Source organism: Stegostoma tigrinum, chromosome 43, assembly GCF_030684315.1.
Source record: "Stegostoma tigrinum isolate sSteTig4 chromosome 43, sSteTig4.hap1, whole genome shotgun sequence".
In the NCBI taxonomy this organism is placed as follows: Eukaryota; Metazoa; Chordata; class Chondrichthyes; order Orectolobiformes; family Stegostomatidae; genus Stegostoma; species Stegostoma tigrinum.
The window spans coordinates 7,638,143-7,661,438 of NC_081396.1; the positions used below are offsets into that span (position 1 = coordinate 7,638,143).

A 23,296-nucleotide genomic window follows, 5' to 3' on the forward strand; every position below is an offset into this window, starting at 1 on the left:
GTTTCTAGTCTTCCCACCACGGCATTCTCCTTAAGGGACTGATTCCCTAAAAGCTGTAACTCTCGAACCTTTCTCCCTCCATTCTCACTCGGCTGTGCCTAATACAGCCCCTCTTCCCCCTTCTCCTTAAGGGTCTGATTGACAGTGCCACACTCACCTCTCTTCCTGCCCCAGACACAGAAATCAAAGTGGGGGGAGAGGCAATAAAGTGTTTCAACTGAGAGTTTTTGGACAAGAGGGGGAAGTTTCAGTGGGCATGGAGTTAAATTTGAACCCTATGCTTTGTTTGATCTCTAAACTGCATGACTTGGAGGAAAACGAAGGCTCAGGGGACTCTGCAAATTGTCCTTCCCTCTCCCCTCACGCACAGTCAGAGAAGAGCGCAGGCGCAATGCCAGCGCACCTTCCGGAGCAGGCGCAGTGCGGCTGCCGCTGGGAGTCGGGCTCTGCCTCTTTTTGGAGAAGCAGCCGCTGTAGGTGCGGGAGGGAGGGGCAAGTGCGCGAGCGGCTTCTCGCACTGGCCCCAGCCGGCAGCCGGTTACCCTAGAAACCTTTGTTTCGGCGAGCAGGGGCCGGCGAGGCGGAACAATGGAGAGGGTCGGAACTTCCGCGTCCGTGAGGCTGGAACTCGGGGACGTCACAGCCGAGCACCGCGGTTTCTATTGGCTCCCCCCCACCACCGGCCGCTCGTCATGTGGAGGCGGACCAATTGAGAGCCCTGGAGGACCGGTCCTCCAGCCATTCAGAGATCGCCTGTCGTCTGAATGCGGACGTTATTTCATCAGCTCCTGAAGCTGTTTATTGCTGCTCCTCTCTCTCTTTGAATGAAGATTGAGCTTCACCTCCAGACTGCAACTTCCTCGTCTGTCCAACATCTGTGAGCACAGCACTCTCTTTTCTTATTCTGGGGGCTCAATTTTTTTGAATCGACGGGATATAAGGTGAAGCCAGGGAAGGGGACAGATTCTGGGGGCAGGAAAACAGTTTAAGAAAGGAGCAGCAGTAGGCCATTCAGCCCTTCAATCCTGCCCTGCCAATCGATCTGTACATGGACGGTCCCAACTTTCTCCCCAACTCCTTTAGCCCAAAGAACTGTATCTACTTATAGAATCCCGACAGTGTGGAAGCAGGCCCTTCAGCCCAATGAGTCCACACCATCCCTCCAAAGAGCATCCCACCTCGACCCACCCCCTCCCCTTTAACCCACCTAACCTACACACCCAGAACACTTGCCAATTTAGCACAGCCGATCCATCTAACCTGGACTGTGGGAGGAAACCGGAGCACCTAGAGAAGACCCACGCAGACACAGGGAGAACGTGCAAACTCCACACAGACAGTTGCCCAAGGCAGGAATCAAACCCAGGTCCCTGGTGCTGTGGGGCAATAGTGCCAATCACGGAGCCACCATGCTGCCCTCTTTCAAAATTGTCAATGTTTGGCACCAACCACTTTCTACGGCAGAGAATGCCACAGGCTAACCAATGTCAATGCAAAGATACTTTTCTTCATGTCAGTTCATAGTTGGTCCAAGTCTCTCTCTCTCTCTCTCTGTTGTAAAGTGTTTGACAATCTTTACTCCCTCAGCTTTATACATTTATTTGTCTGGCTGAAGGATAGCCTCTTTCTGAATGTTTGCAATCAAAGGAGGTGACCAAAATTTAAGGGGACAATACATTGATGCAGGTCAGAGATATGTCTGGTGTTGTTATAATGTTAAATTTGTTCTCCAAAGTGTTTCTTGTCTTGTAATATAGTATTGTAGTTAGGTTATATATTTCCAGGTGTACCATTGTTTTGGACCAGCCCATTCAGCAACCCGAGTCCATAACCACATCTCTGTCAAATAATTCAGCAGTCCCATTATCCCGTCGCCCCTGCAAGTTTACTTCCTTTAGTTGACCATCAAATTTCATGTTGAAAGTAAGACCAGCTCTGCTTCAGCAAGCCTGCGGGCAGTGATTTACAGGTGATAACCACTTGCTGCTGAAGGAAAGTTCTTCCTCACATCTCCCTTTTATCTAAATCGTGTGACACAATTCTATTTAATGCACACATTTTTTTAGACCAGTAGTATAGACTTGTGTACATTACGTTAGCTACCTGCAGGAAGATTTTTCAGGTTTCTGTCTTGGACAGGAAGCAGTGAGCATTAGGAAAATGTAGAGGGAGATAGGTGTGGCATAGTGAGAATAGAAGGGAGACTGTCTGGGATGGAGATTTACAGCTTTTGGGGAATTATAAAGGAGAGAATCTCCCACAGAAACTGGAATTGTCTGTTCTGAATTTCTATGGCTGTTGGCTGTTGTTAATACCTTTTACAGGATATTAAAAGGGGCAGGATTTGGAGACCAGAAGGAACACCAGCTTAATACCTGGTAGAGTCATTCAATTCAGCAGAAGCTTAATATTACCAGCCTTTGAATCTAGAAAGAGAAATGTTTGTTCTATTTGCATCAAATGATTTCAAGCAATGACAGAGGTTATCTCAGTGATTAGCACTGCTGCCTCACACCACCAGGGGGTTTGATTCCAGCCTCGCATGACTGTCTGTGTGGAGTTTGCACATTCTCTCCCCGTGTCTGCACGGGATTCCTCTGGGTGTTCCGGTTTCCTCCCGCAGTCCAAAGACATGCAAGTTAGATGAATTGGCCATGGGAAATTGTGCCATGGTGTCCAGGGATGTGCGGGCTAAGTGGATTAGCTGTGGGAATGCAGGAGTAGGGTGGTCTGGGTGGGATGGTCTTTGGCAGGTTGGTGTGGACTAGATGGGCTGAATGGCCTGCTTCCACACTGTAGGGATTCTGTGAATCTATGAAAGAAGTTCCATAGAAGCCAGAGGCATCTATTGTGAATTTGGGTTCATTTATGTATCTATTGTTGTGCCTATTGTATAAGTGAGAAGTGGGAACTAGCAATTGGGCTCTGTACAGCACATTTCACAATTGTCCTTGACAATCATATAACATGCAACAGGACCAATCTGAGCTAGCACTTCCCGTCTCCATGCAGCCTATGGAATGAAGGTACTCATTACTTCAAGCTTGCAATGGGACAACTCCTATATCAGAGAATATGTAATATGGTGGCATGGGTTACCGAAGACATTTAAAGAAAGATTAAACCTGATCCCTCTGCTGGTTTGGTGGATTTTTCTGGGAGTTTGTTTCTTTTAAATTCATTGGTCCCCATACAGATTATAACAGGAACAATATGTTTAGTATTGTTAAAATTACAACAAAAAACAGTTTCCCATTTGGCCTGAAGATTCATCAATGCAGTTAAACCCAGTCCTAACTTCTGTAAATTCTTTTGACAGGATGTTGGAAAGAGACGATCTGCGGACAGAAATCTCCAGCCAAACTACACCCCGCGATCTGGCAGACTCACTGGGTTCACCAGGACCTGAATATCATTGGCTTTGGAATCTGGAAGGAGAAATGTGTGACTCTGCTCTCTGCTTGGAAAGGTTCTGCACTTCTGTATAACTGGAAAAGCACCAAGTGTTTTAGTGTGTTGACTTGAAGGAGCGTTCGCTAGGCTGAAAGGAAACCGCACTCAGTGGAGAGAGGCTGTGCACATATTCTTTGCGTGAAGGGGGCTTCAATTGATCGCACCAACTGGGAGACACGAGCACATGTGCACCCTGGAGAAGCCGTGGAAGTGCGGGGACTGTGGGAAGGGATTTCAGTGGCCATCAGAACTGGAGATTCACCGACGCAGTCACACAGGAGAGAGGCCGTTCACCTGCTTTCTGTGCGACAAGGCCTTCACGAAATCGTCCCACCTGAAGTCGCACCAGCGGGTCCACACCGGGGAGAGGCCGTACATCTGCTCAGAGTGCGGGAAGGCGTTCACCAAGTCGTCGAACCTCAAGTCCCACCGACGGGTCCACACCGGCGAGAGGCCATTTGCCTGCTCGGAGTGCGGGATGGGATTCACTCTGTTGTGCAACCTGCTGTCCCACCGACGGGTCCACACCGGGGAGAGGCCATTCTCCTGCTCGGAGTGCGGGAAGGGATTCACTCAGTCTTCCACCCTGCTGAGGCACCAGCGGGTCCACACCGGGGAGAGGCCATTCATCTGCTCTGAGTGCGGGAAGGGCTTCACTCGGTCGTCCAACCTGCTGACCCACCAGAGGGTCCACACCGGGGAGAGGCCGTTCTCCTGCTCCGATTGCGGGAAGGGCTTCAGCGATTCGTCCACCCTGAGGCATCACCAAGCGGTTCACACCGGGGAGTGGCCGTTCAGCTGCTCAGTGTGCGGCAAGGGGTTCGCCCAGTCGTCCCACCTGCTGACCCACCGGCGCATCCACACCGGGGAGAGGCCGTTCTCCTGCTCGGTGTGCGGGAAGGGATTCGCCCAGTCCTCCACCCTGCTGACCCACCGCCGGGTCCACAGCGGGAGAGAGACCTCTTGTCCGCGGGAAGGGATTCGCCAGGACAGCCTGCCCGCTGAAACGCCAGCGAGCTCACCTACTGCAAGTTGGAGGGGGGTTGGTGGGGAAGAGAGAAAGAGAAGTCACCCCTGCCGAGAGACGCACACGCCAAGTTTACATGGGGATGGAACTCACTCAGAGATAGTAGGAACTGCCTATGCTGGAGTCTGAGATAACAGTGTGGGAGCTGGAGGAGCACAGCCGGCCAGGCAGCATCAGAGGAGCAGGAAAGTTGTCACTGAACAATCCTCACCACTGTCTACCTGCACTCGCCTATTCCCCCCGCCCCCCACCCCTCTGTCTGTTTATTTCAGAGCCTCCTTCCCCTCCCCCATTTCTGAAGAAGGGTCCAGATCCACTACAACAAGGTGTAGAGCTGGATGAACACAGCAGGCCAAGCAGTATCAGAGGAGCAGGAAGACTGAGACATTTCGGGCCTAGATATTTCTTCAGAAACGTCTCAGCCTTCCTGCTGCTCTGATGCTGCTTGGCCTGCTGTGTTCATCCAGCTCTACACCTTGTTATCCCAGATTCTCCAGCATCCACAGTTCCTGCTATCTCCAGACCTGGAACATCAGCTTTCCTGCTCCTCTGATGCTGTCTGGCCTGCTGTGTTCATCCAGCTCCACACCTTGTTGTTACTAGGGAATGGTGCGGGTTGGATTCTGCTGTTCTCACTGCTGGGAACCGCATCCAGGACTGATCTCCGTGTTCGATCTAACAGCAGGTGGAGTGGAATGGGCTGGTGGGTTCCTCGCTGCCGGTTTGAGCCGCTCTTGCTCACTTTGCTCCCAGTGCCGTTAATGAACGAAGGGTTTGCAAAGTTGAACTTTTATGACAGGCACAGGAGATGGACTGGGATGGAAGGGGGGACCACTTGCGCTTGGAGTTCATTCAGTTCAGAATAAGGCTTCCCGTCCAGTGGAACAGTTTCACTCTGGCTGAGGAGATTTTGGTTTGGGAAGTCTCCACAATGTGAGCGCTTGTAGGGATGTTTTCAAGAAAGTCAGAACTGAAAAGAGGTTTAGACATTCAGACTTGAGGGGAGGTGTGGTGGGAAAGGTCAGGTAAGTAAGAAATGAAGAGTTAAGGTGGAAGTGACACTTTACTGGGATTGCGTATCTGTCAAGGATATTGCTAGGAAATGGGGCGAAACTTTGTTTTGTTGGTTATATGAAAATCCTTTTAAATTCTTACACATACAGCATGTATAAATTTATGTGTTTTTTTTGCATTATAAAATTATGTTGCTTTCCTAAAGTACATTGGCTGATGTGTGAATATGTTCAATGCTTTGGAAGGGCTGACTAGTGTCTAGTGACATGCAGGCTAGGTGGATTAACCATGGCAAACACGGGATTACAGGGATAGGATGGAAGGTTAGATAGGTCTGGGTGGGATGCTGTTTGGAGGGTCAGTGCCAAACGGCCTCCTTGCTCATTGTAGGGATTCTGTGACTAACCACAACGCCAATCAATTGCAAAAAAAATTGAACTCCTAGTCTTAGCAAGCTGGAGCTCACTCTGGAATGTGACTTATCCAATGTCACTATCAGCTGGGATCATACCAGAGCATGAAATTTCCACTGAAATGGTCCACAAGAGTTGATGAAGGACATTTTACTTCAGTCTGGTTAGTAAATGGTGATTTTCCTACCACTACAGGTAGATCTAAAATAAATACATTTCTTTCAGTTTCATTGGCTCTCCAGCACAGGTCCAGGCCAGTCACCCCAGTTGATCTCTGTTAGTATTTATGCTACATGTGAGCCTTCACCCACCTCTCATCGTCTCCTGCCGTCCGCATATCCTTCTATTCCCTTGTCCCTTACGTCCATATTCAGCTTCCCCCTGAATTGTATTCCTGCTGTTCACCTCAACCACTTGCTGAGGGAGTGAGTCCCACATTCTGACCACTCGCTGGGTCAAGAGGTTTCTCCTGAAATCCCTATTTTTTAAAATTATTCGTTCACAGGATGAGGGTGTTGCAGGCCAGGTCAACATTCATTGCCCACCCCCAATTACCCACAGGGCCGTTACGAGTCAACCGCATTGCTGTGGGCCTGGAGTCACATGGAGGCCAGACCAAGTAAGGATGGCAGTTTCCCTCCCTAAAGGGCATTAGTGAACCAGATGAGTTTTTCCAGCAAAGGATTCATGCTCATCATTTGACTCTGAATTCCAGATTTTTTTAAGATTGAATTAAAATTCCGCCAGTAGCTGTAGGCGGGATTTGAACCCAAGTACCCGGAACTCTCGATTAACAGTCCAAAGATAGTACCACTGGGCCATTGCATCCCCAGATTATCCTCTTGGATTATTGAGCTCCTTGGTCATCTTAAAATTTCCATGCGCTCACCCTTCTCGGTCTTTGCTTCTCTAGCGAAAAGCTCACCAGCCTTTCCTGAGGGTGAAATGCTACGAGTTCTTGTGCAACCTTCCCCAGCACCTCCACTGGCTTCTTCTAAATGGAGAGCGCGCGGGTTGACAGTGCTCCCTGTGCAGTCTACCTCTGGTCTGGAGCAAGTGGAACACAGTTCTCCTGCTCTTCAACTCGAACCCACCAGAAACGTGACCAGCGACGTTCCACAGAGATCGCTGTTGGGCCCGCTTTTCTTACTCATTTATATAAATGATTTAGATGAGAACACAGAAGGCACAGTCAGTAAATTGTGGACGAAGCCGAGATTGGTGGGTATCATGGACAGTGAAGAAAGTTTGTCTAAGGTTACAAACAGATCTTGATCAATTGGGTCAATGGGCTGAAGACTCTCAGATGGAGTTTAATTTAGATAAATGCAGTGTACAGCATTTTGGTAAAACAAACAAGAGCAGGACCTATATAATTAAAAGTATGGCCTTGGGTGGTGTTGTAGAACAGAGGTTCAGGTACATCATTCTTTGCATCACACACAGACAGGGTAGTTAAGAAGGAGTTCAGCACGCTTGCCTTCATTACTCAGTCCTTTGAGTGTAGCAGTTGGGATGTCATGTTGAGGTTGTACAGGATGTTGGTGAGGCCTCTTCTGGAGTACTGTGATCAGTTCTGATCGCCCGGTTATAGGAAAGATATTATTAAGCTGAAGAGGGTTCAGAAGATATTTACCAGCATGTTGCTGGGAATGGAGGGTTTGAGTTATAAGGAGAGGCTGAGTAGGCTGAGACTTGTTTTCACTGGAGTGTAGGAATTTGAGAGGTGACATTATGGAGGTTTATAAGATAATGAGGGGTACAGATTGGATTAATGGCAGGTGTCTCTTCCCAAGGATAGGGGATTTCAAAACTAGGGGGCACATTTTTAAGCTGAGAGAAGAGAGATTTTAAAAGAAAACATGGGGGACAATTTTTTTAACACAGTGGGTGGTTCGTGTATGGAACGGACTTCCTGAGGAAGTAGTGGATGTGGGTACAGTTACACTGTTTAAAAGACAGTTGGATAAGTATGCAAATAAGAAATATTTGGAGGAATATGGGCCAAACAAGGGCAGGCGAGACTAGTTTAGTTCGGGATTATGATTTCCACAGACCGGCTGGACCGAAGGCTCTGTCTCTGTGCTGTGTGACTCTGTGACTGTACAAACAGATCATTGCCCCCGCCCCCATGGCCAGTTATAACAGGATGTCCACTACACACGGGACTGAGAGAATCTCTGATGTGCTGCCCTCACACACGTGAGCTATTTCACCCTTCCCTGCTGTCCGTCTCAGGCTGGAATTAGCGAGAGGACGGGGAATGTGACTGGAGGCAGTGAGTGAGTTGGCACCGACCTTATCCTTAGGGAGGGTGGTGGGGGCTGTGCTGGTGGAACGACAGGGATGGCAATGGGTGGAGGAAAGTAGGACTATTCCAGAGTAGTGTAGAAGTAAGGAGAACAAAAACTGAGCATGCAGCAGGCTCCTTCAGTTTGTTTGATGCAGGGATACACAGCAGGGCAACTTGTTCAGGGAAAATACCCTTGATCTACATTTTGCATATTCTTTGTTGCTCGTTCACAGGATGAGGATATTGCTGGCCAGGCTGCATTTATTGTTCATCCCTAATTGCCCAGAGGGCAGTTAAGAATCTACCACATTGCTGTGGGTCTGGAGTCACATGCAGGCCAGACCAGATAAGGATGGCAGTTTCCTTCCCAAAAGGACATCAGTGAACCAGATGGGATTTTTTTTCTGACAACAAGATTCATGGTCATCATTTGACCTTTAATTCCAGATTTTTATTGCATTCAAGTTCCACTATCTGCCCTCGCAGGTTTCGAACCAGGGTTCCCAGAACATTGTATCGGAGATAATGGGAACTGCAGATGCTGGAGAATCCAAGATAATAAAGTGTGAAGCTGGATGAACACAGCAGGCCAAGCAGCATCTCAGGAGCACAGAAGCTGACGTTTCGGGCCTAGACCCTTCATCAGAGAGGGGGATGGGGTGAGGGAACTGGAATAAATAGGGAGAGAGGGGGAGGCAGACCGAAGATGGAGAGAAAAGAAGATAGGTGGAGAGGAGAGTATAGGTGGGGAGGGGATAGGTCAGTCCAGGGAAGACGGACAGGTCAAGGAGGTGGGATAAGGTTAGTAGGTACGAGATGGAGGTGCGGCTTGGGGTGGGAGGAAGGGATGGGTGAGAGGAAGAACAGGTTAGGCAGGTAGAGACAGGCTGGACTGGTTTTGGGATGCAGTGGGTGGAGGGGAAGAGCCGGGCTGGTTGTGTGGTGCAGTGGGGGGAGGGGACGAACTGGGCTGGTTTTGGGATGCGGTGGGGGAAGGGGAGATTTTGAAGCTGGTGAAGTCCACATTGATACCATTGGGCTGCAGGGTTCCCAAGCGGAATATGAGTTGCTGTTCCTGCAACCTTCGGGTGGCATCATTGTGGCATTGCAGGAGGCCCATGATGGACATGTCATCTAAAGAATGGGAGGGGGAGTGGAAATGGTCTGCAACTGGGAGGTGCAGTTGTTTATAGCGAACCGAGCGGAGGTGTTCTGCAAAGTGGTCCCCAAGCCTCCGCTTGGTTTCCCCAATGTAGAGGAAGCCACACCAGGTACAATGGATGCAGTATACCACATTGGCAGATGTGCAGGTGAACCTCTGCTTAATATGGAAAGTCATCTTGGGGCCTGGGATAGGGGTGAGGGAGAAGGTGTGGGGGCAAGTGTAGCATTTCCTGCAGTTGCAGGGGAAGGTTGGAGGGCAGTGTGGAGCGAACAAGGGAGTCATGCAGAGAGTGGTCTCTCCGGAAAGCAGACCAGGGTGGGGATGGAAAAATGTCTTGGGTGGTGGGGTCGGATTGTAGATGGCGGAAGTGTCGGAGGATGATGCGTTGTATCCGGAGGTTGGTGGGGTGGTGTGTGAGAACAAGGGGGATCTTCTTTGGGCGGTTGTGGCGGGGGCGGGGTGTGAAGGATGTGTTGCGGGAAATGCGGGAGATGCGGTCAAGGGCATTCTCGACCATTGTGGGGGTAAGTTGCAGTCCTTGAAGAACTTGGACATCTGGGATGTGCGGGAGTGGAATGCCTCATCCTGGGAGCAGATGCGGCGGAGGCGGAGGAATTGGGAATGGGGGATGGAATTTTTGCAGGAGGGTGGGTGGGTGGAGGTGTATTCTAGGTAACTGTGGGAATCGGTGGGCTTGAAATGGACATCAGTTACAAGCTGGTTGCCTGAGGTGGAGACTGAGAGGTCCAGGAAGGTGAGGGATGTGCTGGACATGGCCCAGGTGAACTGAAAGTTGGGGTGGAAGGTGTTGGTGAAGTGGATGAACTGTTCGAGCTCCTCTGGGGAGCAAGAGGCGGCGCCGATACAGTCATCAATGTAACGGAGGAAAAGGTGGGGTTTGGGGCCTGTGTAGGTGCGGAAGAGGGACTGTTCCACGTAACAATGGTATCAATGTGGACTTCACCAGCTTCAAAATCTCCCCTTCCCCCACCGCATCCCAAAATCAGCCCAGTTCGTCCCCTCCCCCCACTGCATCCCAAAACCAGTCCAACCTGTCTCTGCCTCCCTAACCGGTTCTTCCTCTCACCCATCCCTTCCTCCCACCCCAAGCCACACCCCCATCTACCTACTAACCTCATCCCACCTCCTTGACCTGTCCGTCTTCCCTGGACTGACCTATCCCCTCCCTACCTCCCCACCTATACTCTCTCCACCTATCTTCTTTACTCTCCATCTTCGGTCCGCCTCCCCCTCTCTCCCTATTTATTCCAGTTCCCTCCCCCCATCCCCCTCTCTGATGAAGGGTCTAGGCCCGAAACGTCAACTTTTGTGCCCCTGAGATGCTGCTTGGCCTGCTGTGTTCAACAAGCTTCACACTTTGTTATCCCCAGAACATTGGCTGGGACTCTGGATGAACAGTTCAGCGCTAATACCACAAGGCTGTTCCCTCCCTCTGTCCAACTCTTCCCCCCCCCCCCCCCCCACCCCCACCATGGTAGCTCAGTGGTTCGCACTGTTACCTCGCAGTACCTGGGACCCAGGTGCAGTTCTAGCCTTGGGTAACTGTCGGTGTGGTTTGCACACCTCCCCGTCTCTGCGTGGATTTCCTCCGGGTGCCCCTATTTTGTCCCACAGCCCACAGATGTGCAAGTTAGGTTGCATTGGCTGTGCTAAATTGCCCCACAGTGCCCAGCGATGTGTAGGCTGGGTGGGTTAGACCATGGGAAATGTAGGGTTACAGGGTTTGGGTAAGGAGGTGGGTCTGAGAGAGACGCTTATCAGAGAGTCGGTGATCAGCTAAATGGTCTGCTTCCACTCTGTAGGGTTCTAAGATTCTATGAATCTTGTAAAACTGAAAGACATCAAGAAAATCCTTGATGGTACTTGGGAGCAGCAGTGTCTAAGGAGCACGAAACGAGACATAGCAAGTACTGGTTTTGCCGAATGGACCTTAAACTATAACTCCTGTCGGCAACAGGCTGCCAGACACACTGAGCCTTTCTGATGCTTTCTACTTTATTGGGAGTGCTTGATGGAGGGACAGTGTAACGGAAGCTTCATTTTTTGTCTATAACTGCGTGCTGACCCTGTTCTGGCAGTGTTTGATGGGGGTCAGTGTATAAAGAGCTTTCCTCTGCATCAAATTCTGTGCTGTCCCTGTCCTGGGAGTGTTTGATGGGGGAAACAGTGTAGAGGTAGCCTTACTCTGTATCTAAGCGCGTGCTGTCCCTGTCCTCGGAGTGTTTGCTGGGGGACAGAGTGGAGGGAGCTTTGCTCTGTATCTAACGTATCTAACTCCATACTGTTCCTGTCCTGGGATTGTTTGATGGGGACTTTACTTTCAGTTTAAAAGAGTAGACAGAGCTTTATATACAATTTAATAGGGTAGACTGGGCTTTACACTGTACCTAACCCCAACAGGATTACATACGTCATTAAGCGCCTTCTATACGCTTAGGGCAGGGATAGAATGGTACTGTCTAAAGGGGCCCTGGTTAATTTCTGCAGTGCACCTTTTCGATGGTACACACTCCCGTTAATGAGCATCGGTGGTGGGGGGAGTGGCTGTGGTAGAAGTGGGGGCCGCTTTGCCTTCGATGGGGTTGAGTTTCTTACATTTGTTGAAGCTGCACTCATCCAGGGCAAAGCGGGGAGTATTCCATCAAATGCCTGACTTGTGCCTCGTCGAAGATGGACAGGTTAAGCCAATTCATTCGTGCTACTTGTCTCTGACCTGCTCTTGCAGCTGCTGTATTCATATGGCTAGTCTAGTTCAGTTTCTGGTGGATGGTGACCCCCCCCCCCCCCGCCCCGGATGTTGACAATGGGTGATTCAGTGATGGTAACGCCATTGAATGTCAAAGGGCAATGGTTTGATGGTTTTGTATTGGAGATGGTCATTGCCTGAATATTACTTCTCACTTGTCAACCCACACTTGGCTATTGTCCAGGTCTTGCTGCATTTGGACGTGGACTACGTGAGGAGTCATGAATGGTGCTGAACATGGCACGATCATCACTGAATCCCCACCTTATGAGTGGAAGGAAGGTCAGTGATGGAGAGGATGAAGAATAGATTGGGAGAAGCAATTCACAACTGCAAGCCAGTGTAAATGTCTGATGAAGGATAATCTAAAAGCAGCATCTGTAAGCATCTCAGTGATCAGTGAATTGGTTTCCCGGTGTTCATTCTGTCTCTTGTACTGATGTTTGCTTTTGTGTGTGTGTGTGTATATATATAAAAATATACCTCCATGTGTGCATAAAAATGTCTCTGTGTGTGCGTGCATGTGTGTGTATGCATGCATTTATGCATGTGTGTGTGTGTGTGTGTATGCTGATGGGTGAAGAAGAGCTTATGAGCAAACTTTAATCAGATGAGATAGCAACAACAGCAGAAGCTGGAGTCAGAGATAACACGGTGCGGAGCTGGAGGAACACGGCAGGCCAGGCAGCACCAGAGGAACAGGAAAGCTGATGCTTCAGGTCAGAGCCCTTCTTCAGAAAAGATAGTTTTGATTACTTGTGTTATGTGCTAATGGTTGACAACTGGAGCTGCAGCCTACTTGTAATAAATAGCAATTCTTGTTTAATGCAGTCCATGTTTTCTGTTCATTTAGGTCAACAAGACTGGTAATATTTTAAAATAAGTTGGACTTCTCGCATGATTTCTAATGCAGTATGCTAGGGAGGCAGGACACCTCCATTCTCACCAGTTTTTAACCCAATTCCCACCCTCCGACCTGATTCTGCACAACCTGACTTTCCCTAATACCCTCTTCTGTGCAATTTCATAACGTAATACAGATTGATAGATTTGACCCAGTCGAGACTGAAGTAGAGTGACATCAGCCTGACATAATTAAAAGGCAGAACAGTCTTGATGGGGCTGAGTGGCCTTATCTTTGTGTGTAAAAGGCTCAAAGCAGAGTAGCTTCATCCTGTTCCTGTATAACAGGCCCGAGGGGGTTGAATTGGCTCATCTGGTTCCTCTGTACAGGGTCAAGGAGCTGAATCATGCTACATTGCCCATGGTGTCCAGGGATGTGCAGGCTTGCTGGATTAACCATGGGAACTGCATGGATATGAAGTGGGTGGGGTGAGGTTGGGCACTGGGTCTGGGAGGGATGCTCTTTGGACGGTGAGTGTGGACTCGATAGGCTGAACGGCCTGCTTCCGTGCTGCAGGGATTCTACGAACAGCCTCATCCCATTCCTGTGCCGCTGTGTTCAGCAGATTCCTGAGGTACTCTTTCACGGACCCATCTCTCTCTCACTCCCATCTCCTTCAGGATTCTTCCACCATCTCAGAAATCTACCCCCTCCTCTTGCTGAATAAATTTTTCTATAATTTTCCTGTTTATGTCACCTCGTTTTGAAGTGCCAATCCCTTTGAGCTCATCAACCATCCTAGTGAACTTTCTCCAAACTGCCTCCAATTACATGATCTCCTCTTTTCTGAAATAAGGAAACCAAGACTGCCCACTGTAATCCAGATACAGTCTCACTTGTACAGGAACTCTTCCCCACTCCTATACTCCAAACTTCTTAAAATGAGAGCCGACATTCCGTTAGCCTTCCTGCTGCCCATGTTCTAGCTTTCTCTAGTTCATGTACCAACTAGCCCCAAGAAACTTTGTGTTGCAGCTTTTCTCTATTGAAATAATACTGTGTTCTTGTTCTGCCTCCCAAAAAGAAAACTTCACATTTTCCCACGCTATACCATGGGGAGGCACGCTGGCTCAGTGGTTAGTACTGCAGCCTCACAGCACCAGGGACTCGGGTTCGATTCCCGCCTCGGGCGACTGTCTGTGTGGAGTTTGCACATTCTCCCCGTGTCTGCGTGGGTTTCCTACGGGTTCTCCGGTTTCCTCCCACAGTCCAAAAGGATGTGCAGGCTCAGTGGATTGGCCACTCTAAATTGCCCGTAGTGTTCAGGGGTGAGTGGGTTATAGGGGGAGGGGTCCGGGTGGGATGCTTCAAGTGGCGGTGTGGACTTGTTCGGCCGAAGCGCCTGTTTCCACACTGTAGGGAACCTAATCTACTCCATTTGCCCGCTCAGTTGACCTAGCCAAGGGGAGAAGCCCCAGTTAGTGGACTTTAGGATTGAGGTTGGCCAGCAGTGCCTGTATTAAAGCGCATGATGGGGCACAAAGTTCTCTATCACCTGCCTGTCAACACACAATGAGGGGAGTGACAGGCAATCGATGAGGGGGGGGGGTGGTGTGGGATCTGTGTTAGTCACCTTGTGATTCCCTAATCTTCAAACACTTATGTGTAACATGGCAAAACACCACACTTTAAACCTGTGATCAAGAGGTTTTACCACGGCGAGAGGTATGGCCGGTTAGTGGATTTCTGATCCCAAACAGAGCCCACTGAATTGGAAGTTGCGTCTGTTCTCCTTAGAGAGAAGAAGGCTGAGAGAAGATCTAATGGAATTTTACAATCACATGCGGGCTGGACAAAGTAGTTATGGAGAAGCCGATCCCACTCCTAAAAACAGGAGTGCACAGGCTGAAGCTGATTTGCAGAAGAAGCAAACATGAGGTGAGAAGGACTTTTTTTTCACTCAGCAGGTATTAGGGCACAGAGGACACAGCTTGCAAGTGTGGCAGAGGCAGCTTCAACCGAGGCTTGCATGAGAGACATTGGATGGCCACTCATTGCTCATTTGGACAGCCAGTGCCAAAATGAGGGGCCGAATGGCTGTCACCTTCATTATAACAATTCTGTGACAGCTGGAGGGGCTGAATAACCTAATGGTGTCTTGGCGTTCCTGGAATAGCATCAATGCATGTGAGAGGAAGTTTAGATTTTAGAAATGTAAGGGTTAAGTGATGCTTCTGTGCAAAAAGCAGATTTCAAATTAGTATTTAGTGAGCTATACATGTTTCTGGAGGCCAGTGTCTGCTGGACTTCTGTAGGAACCCTTTAAACAGGAGGAAACTGAACTGGACTTGCGATATAAATGCCATGGCTTCAAGAGCACATCAGAGGCTAGTGATCCTGCAGTGAGTAACTCACCTCCAGGCTCCTGAAAGTCTCCCCACAAGGCACAGGTCAGGAGTATGAAGGGATACTCTTCAGTTTCCTGGATGGGAGCAGCACCAATGATATTCGAAAAGATTGACACCATCCAAGATAAAACTGCCCCCACTTGTTAGGCACCATGTCCACAAACACTCCCTCCACAACCGACACTCAGGAGTAACAGCTTGTACTATCTACAAGATGCACTGCCTAAACTCACCAAAGATCCTGGGACACCACTTTCCAAATCCATCACCTCTACCATCTAGAAGGACGAGGGCAGCAGATACACTGGAACACCACCCCCAGCAAGTTCCTTCCAAGCCACTCGCCACACAGAAATAGATTGCTGTTCCTTTGGTATTGCTGGGTCAAAATCCTGGTATTCCATTCTCACAGCATTTTGGGTCAACCTACAGCATTCGGACAGCAGCGGTTCAAGAAGGCAGCCCACTAGCAACTTCTCAAGGGGCAACTAGGGTCAGGCAATAAATGCTGGATGCAGCCAGCGGTGCAGACTATCCCATGAAGGAATGAAAATAAAAAGTCCAGACCCCTCAGGGTTTTGATCTCCTCTGTCTAAACTCGTCTCAGCCAACCCTTCTCCAAAGGAGACTCTGTCGCAATTTCTCCAGTCTATCTTTACACCTGAAGCTCCGCACCCCATCAAGAATCATTCTTGACAACCTCTTCCGCAATTTTTCCAAAGCCTTCATGCGCAGTGGAATAAGAGATGGTCTAACCAGGATGTTGCAGGTGATCAAAGTCTAGACAGAGAACCGTAAGACATCGAAGCAGAAGTAGGCCATTCAGTGAGCTCATCTTTAGCTTTTGATTCCCTTACTGAATAAAAATCTGTGTCCACTGGAAGACCTTATTGTGAGTCTGCTCCTGGGCCTGGCCATGCTCACGACAAACAGGTCCAGGCAGCAGGCTACGGAGGGGGATACATCTGCCGACTGTCTGCCCCTCTTCTGCGGTTCTGTCCTCTGAGAGGGAGTGCGTGCTGTCCATCAATGCTTTACGAGAGGGAAATGAGCATCATGGGGGGTATAGTGCATTATTTACCCCTCAACTCCATTTTGATCTCGTCCCTTCCCTTTCTTGTCACTCCCTGCCACTTTTGATGGTTTGCATGGCATATAAAGGGCTCTGCACATAAATAGCGAATTAACTACAGGTGATTTTACTGCTGGTGGGTAGCTTTTAGACAAAATGCCAAAAAAAAGGTAATTGTGGTGGTAGGAAGATCACTCAGTTGTGTATGTTAATACTTCTGGGTAGAGGTAGGAAAAAAGCCCCAAACAATCTGTCTCCCTCAGGCTTGAATATACGTCCCTGTGATTTCTGTCTTAGAGGTTGTGAAAGTTGTTGTGTTTTCCAGCTGGGGCTGGTCATCCTCGGGACTGGTCAACTTCTCGATGGTTTCCGCATCCATCTTCAGGGCGGTGTACAGGGGCAGCACTGACAGCAGGAAAATCGTCCTGAAATTGGGCGGCAAAACGAGCAGTGGTTACCCGTGGTGGGTCTCCCGTCCTTTGCTGAGCCATACCGACACCCCATTCAACAACATCATGATCTTTCAAACTCCCCTACTTGCAGGAGCAGAGGTAGGCCATTCTGCCATTGATTATGCTCCACCATGCAATGAGATATTGGCTAATCTGATCATTCTCAACTCCACTTTCCTGCTCTTCCCCTCATCACTCTTGGTTCCCTTACTGATTAAAAATCTTTCTCTCTCAGCCTTGAATGTTGCTAATGTCCCAGCCTCGATAGCGCTGTACGGCAAAGAATTTCACAGATTCACTCCCCTCTGATGGAAGAATTTCCTCCTCATCTCTGTCTTAAATTAGAAACCCTTTACTTAGAGATGATGCTCTCTGGTTGAAGAGTTTCCAAGAAAGGTAAACAACCTTTCTACATCATCTTGTCAAATCCCAGAGAATCTTACAGTTCTTTTCTATTCATTTGTGGGATGTGGGCATCGGTGGCTGGCCAGCATTTCTTGCCCGTCCCTAGTTGCCCTTGAGAAGGTGGTGGTGAGCTGCCTTCTTGAACCACCTCAGTCCTCCTGCGATGGGTTGACCCACAATGTATTAGGGAGGGAATTCCGGGATTTTTGACCCAGTGACAGTGAAGGAATGGCGATAAATTACCACGTCAGGATGGTGAGTGGCTTGGAGGGGAACTTGTAAGTGGTGATGTTCCCATATGTCTGATGGCCTTTTCCTTCTAGATGGAAGTGGTTGTGAGGTTGGAAGGTGCTGTCTGAGGATCTTTGGTGAATTTCTGCAGCACATCTCATAGATAGTACACACTGCTGTTACTGAGCATCAGTGGTGGAGGGAGTAGATACTTGTGAATGTGGTGCCAATCAAGTGGGCTGCTTTGTCCTGGGTGGTGTCAGGCTTCTTGAGTATTGTTGGGGCTGCATTCATCCAGGCAAGTGGGGAGTATTCCATCACACTCCCGACTTGTGCCTCGTAGATGGTGGACAGACTTTGAGGAGTCAGGAGGTGAGTTACTTGCCGCAGTATTCCTAGTTTCTGGCCTGCTCTTGTATGTTTCAATAAGGTCACCACTCATTCTGCTGAATGCCAAAGACAGAGTCATAGTCATAGCACAGAAACAGACCCTCTGGTCCAACACATCCACACCAACGAGACATCCCAATCTGACCTAGTTCCATTTGCCTGCATTTGGCCCATATCACTCTAAACCTTTCCTATTCATCTGTATCAATACAGATACCTATTAAATGTAATTGTGTCCACCTCATCACTTCCTTTGACTGCTCGCTCCATACACAGACCACCCCCTGCCAGAAAAAATTTACTCCTCAAGTCCTTTTTAAATCTCTCCCCTCTTTCCCGCTCACCCTAAACCTATGCCCTCTCGTTTTGAACTCCTCCTCCCTTGGAAAAGACCTTGGCTATTCATCCTATCCATGCCCCTCATGGTTTTATAAGCTTTATAGGGTCATCTCTCAGCCTCTGACGCTCCGGGCAAATAGCCCCAGCCTATTTAGCCTCTCCCTATAGCTCAGACCCTCCAGTCCCAGCAGCATCCTTGTAAATCTTTTCTACACCCTCTCAAGTTTGACAACATCCTTCCTATAGATGGTTTGAAAATATTTGAGAAAGTATTTGTTCCAGTTGGTTGTCTAGAACATGGCAAGTGGGTGTTCCTAGACAGAGCTGGGATGTCCAGAATTGTGAAGTGAGTTGAAATTTGAACCGAGAGCTCTCTTCCTTCCTCCGCTTGTCTATAGAAATCAACTAAAAACGGCCAAACGTGATAGTGTGGATTAAAGGCACCGGAGTGCTTGATCAGCTGGGATCATATTAAAAACAGTGGAGCAAAGTTTCTGGCCATCTCCTGTTCCTATGTAACTGAGATTGGTGGTAGATTTTGTTTTAAACTGAAAACACAGAGCGACGGTGAGAATCATGGTCCAACAGTTCATGCTGACCACAAACTACTCCCACCTACCTGCATTTAGTTCATATCCTCCCACACCTTTCCTTTTCATGAACTGATCCAAATGTCTTTTACATGTTGTAACTCTCCCCGCATCCACCACTTCCTCTGGCAGTTCATTCCACAGATGAACCACTCAGTGAACAAAATGTTGCCCCTCATGTCCTTTTTAAATCTTTTTCCCCTCACCTTTAAACCACAATCCCTAGTTTTGAACTCCCTCCAACCTCAGGAAAAGACCTTATCTATGTCCCACAAGATTTTACAAACCTCAATAAGGTCACCCCTCAACCTCATACATTTCAGTGAAACAAGTTGCAGCCTTACAAGACTATTTTTTGTACCTCAAACCCTCCATTCGTGGTGACACCCTCTCCAATTTAATAAAATCTCTCCGATAGCAGAGCGACCAGAACTGCACACAGTAATCCAGAAGAGGCCTCACCAACGTCCTGTACAACCTCAACATGATGTCTTCATTTCTGTACTCAAAGTTCTGAACAATGAAGGCAAGCGTGCTAAACATCTTCTTAACCATCCTGTCCACCTGTGATGCAAATTTCAAAGAATTATGTACCTGAACCCCTAGGTCTCTGTGTTCTGCAATACTACCCAGGTCTCTACCATTAACTGTACTTGTTTGTATTACCAAATCCTTTGAACGATGGGCCAAAAGAATTCAAAACTCAGAGCAGCTCTGGCAGAATCTGAGGAGAGGAACAGAAACAGAGTTAAAGGGGAGGGATTAGTAAAATAGGATGATGAACGTATTAGAGCTTCACTTTTAGGAATGCAAAACGAGCCAGACCAGTTTGTGTTATTGCCAAGTCTTTCTGATTGGCTGCCGACTTGTCGCTTTCATAAATCTCTCTTAAAGGACCGACGTGGGCGAACGGAGACAAGCGACTGGAGAGGAGGCAGAGGCCCTGTTGCACTTCCCAGTCAGATGGAAAGGGGGCGCTGACCGGTGATTGACATCGGCCTCACTCCAAGAGGAAACCGGCCTGGAAGCTGGAGAGGGAGGCGGGATTTCCGTCTGGGCTCCCGGTGGATCCGGGCCCTGAGCTGAGGCGCTTCTCCCTTTGTCTGAATGAAGAGCTGGCCGTCGAGTGGGGGGGTGGGGTTTGTATCTTCAATGCTATGTGAACAACCACAACGAAAAACAGAGCCTGTTGTTTTTTTTCCAATCGCTTGCATAATTTCTTTAAATATTCTAATTCGTAACATTTGAAAAGAACGATTTTTTTCTTTAAAATTGATCTTTGTTATTGAAGAAAACGACCTTGTGAGTAAAACATTTTTTGTGTTTGGGGGTTGTAATTTTAATAGGAGATAATGCATTTTAATGTTAGAGTCTCAGATTGTTTTGCAAGGTGCAAAACGCCTCGAGAGTCAATATTTCTGCGCATTCAGTTTCAAACAAAATGCAATGACGCTGAGAGAGAAAATCATCTCCCTTTTTCACCACCTCCCCATGTCCTCCGGACAATGAAGTCGGCAGGGCCCGCCTCCTTCCCACCCCAACTACCCCCTCCATTGCATAGCAATTAGTCGGAACTCAGAAAGCAGCCACCCTGCGCTGCCGGTTGGCCAGCAGCTCACGTCCATCATCACCTAAAGATAAAGGCGAATGACAGCCTGTCGGGGACGCTGCTCCCTCTCGTTTGATTCAACTCAGGAACTGATGACGGGGAGAGGATTTGCCATGTTCAGTTAAATAATTGGAGTCAACGACCATTGCGTTTAATATAGGGGGAAATAAACGAAAATCTAAATGGTGGTGGGGGAGGGGTTTACCCGGTGGCGCTCTTTCTGTGAAAGACCAATGCCTCATTGCTCAATTTTCCCTCGTTTTTTTTTCCTTATACGTTGTTGCTCTTGCTCTGAATGTTGTGCAGCTTTAGACCTGACCTCCGCCTATCCACCAAGCCACTGCGGTGGTATGATATTTCGAGGCGAACGAATGAGCCTTTTTTTTCCAATTTTCGAAGCTTCCGTTACTCTTTAATGGCCGCACGCCCTACCCGGCATGCCTCGCGGGAAGGAATACAGCCTATTGTGATTACGGGGGTGGAAGGGATGGATGGGCCTGGCGCGCAAGCGCAGTCCGGAGGAGCGGGCCCCGAGCTTGGTGGCTCCTGGAACAGTGCGAGCAACTCCAGGGTGCATTTACGAGGCGACCAGGGGGCACCTTTAAGATGAGAGGAGAAAGATTTAAAAATGACATGAGGGACATTTTTTGTTTAAACACAGAGGGTGGTTCGCGTGTTGAATGAATTCTCTGAGGAAGTGGTGGATGTGGGTACAATTACAACGTTTAAAAGACATTTGGGATGGACATGGATAGGAAAGGTTTAACGAGATATGGGCCGGGAACAGGCAGGCGGGACTAATTTAGTTTAGGATTGTTGGACCAAACTCTCTGTTTCTATGCTGTAAGGCTCTATTTGACTTCTGCAGTCATTCTCCATTTAAAGAATGGCCTACTCTTGTTAAAATTCACAAAAGAGGAAATAGAAATTTCACATTTTCTCACTTAATGTCCCCATCTGATGAGATTCTTGCCCCCACTCTCTACCTCAAACTGGAAAAAAAGAAAATCCCTCAGGTTTGTAAAGATCGCTGTGAATTTCTGGCAGTGACAACTGAGCGGACTCCCGCCTTGTTTTATGTTCTTTTGCAGATGATTGGAGAATGGAGGACTTGCAGGCTGCCAATAGGATTGAAACACCATGCCAGGAAGTGAGGGAACACTCCGATGATCCCACTCCCGGGAGGTGCTACAGGCTGCTGAGGCCAAGAAGGGAGGTGTTGCTGTGCAAGCAGGAGGAGGAGGAGGCAGACATGTGGTTGGGAGGTCCCCGGGCTGCACAATGCCCAGGAATGCTGCGCCCGACTGGGACAGGGTCTGCTGCCCACCGCCGCCGAGAGCGGCCCTATGCCTGTGGTGATTGTGGTAAGGGCTTCAGCTACCCATCCAAGCTGGAGATCCACCGGCGGGTGCACACCGGCGAGCGGCCATTCGTCTGCACTGCCTGCGGCAAGGGCTTCACTGAGTCATCAAGCCTGCTCACCCACCAGCGGGTGCACAGCGGCGAGTGGCTCTTTCTGTGCTCGGTGTGTGGCAAAGGCTTCACCAAGCCCTCTCATCTCCTCACCCACCAGCGGGTGCACACCGGCGAGCGGCCCTTTGTGTGCCCGCTGTGTGGCAAGGCCTTCTCTCAGTCGTCCAACCTGCTGACCCACCAGCGGGTGCACACCAATGCCCGGCCTTTCCCCTGCCCATTGTGTGGCAAGGCCTTCAAGAGCGGTGAGGAGTTGAAGAAGCACCGGCAGATCCACACCGACCAGCGGCCATTCCGCTGTGCAGCCTGCGGCAAGGGCTTCCGCATGTCCTCCCACCTGCTCACCCACCAGCTCATCCACACCGGAGAGCGGCCCTTCGTCTGCCCGCTGTGCGGCAAGGGCTTCACCCAGTCGTCCAACCTGCTGTCTCACCAGCGCATCCACACCGGGGAGCGGCCCTTCCAGTGCGGCCACTGTGGCAAGGCCTTCCGCATGTCGGCCCACCTCCTGGCCCACCAGCGGGTGCACACGGGTGAACGGCCCTTCCTGTGTGGCCACTGCGGGAAGGGCTTCACCCGCTCCTCCTACCTGCTGCGGCACCAGCGGCTCCACACGTTGGACCCTGGTGCTGGTACTGCTCATGTGCAGGATTGAGACCTTAACGGTCAGGCCACTCACTATCCCCTACCCCCACCCCATTTCCTCCAATCCCCTTCCTCCCTGCACCATCACTCCTTCTCTTTCTCTCTTCCTGATTTCCCCTTTCTCCTCCATCATCCACCTCTTCCCTTGTCCTATTTAGAGCTTCTCTCTTCCACCCTTACCCCTCCCCTACCCTCGACTCTTTTCCTCCTTCCCTTCCCCCTCCTGGCTTTCCCCTTCCCTTCCCTTAGCCACTCTTCCCTTCTCCCCATTCATCTTCCTCTTAAAATTGTGCAGTGTTGTCTCAGATGAGGCAACCTCTCCCCTTCCCCTGGAGTACGGAGTGTTTCCTTGGCTTAGAGAGCTGAGCCTCATCTAGAGTCATGTGTAGGTCGGATCCAGGCTGGGCAGTCAGACCACAATCCAGGAGCTTCCTGCCTGTCGAGAGACTGGTGAGATTTTAGGGAATATTTGTTCAGATTATTTTGGATTACTAGTCCAGTCAACGTGGCTGGGATTACTAGGCCAGTGACTAACCTGCGGTGTCACTTCGCATGAAATCAAGAGGATGCAATTGCTGACAACCAGACCCTCTGCCTGATCCTGAGTTGGCTGCTCCAAATGTAGGTCAAATAAATCAATTTGGTTTCAAACACACCAACGTGTCAATTCTGCACTATACTGCTAAAGAAGTCAATCTGTCACACC

General features: G+C 49.3%; 1 protein-coding gene and 1 pseudogene across 1 annotated transcript in view; one reads left to right on the top strand and one right to left on the bottom strand.

Moving 5' to 3' along the window:
• The window catches only part of LOC125449009 (zinc finger protein 16-like), a 114,492-nt gene that overhangs the window by 41,370 nt on the left and 49,826 nt on the right, over positions 1–23,296 (bottom strand). The gene's annotated exons all lie outside the window — the stretch shown is intronic.
• On the top strand, positions 757–23,210 carry LOC125449003 (zinc finger protein OZF-like; annotated as a pseudogene).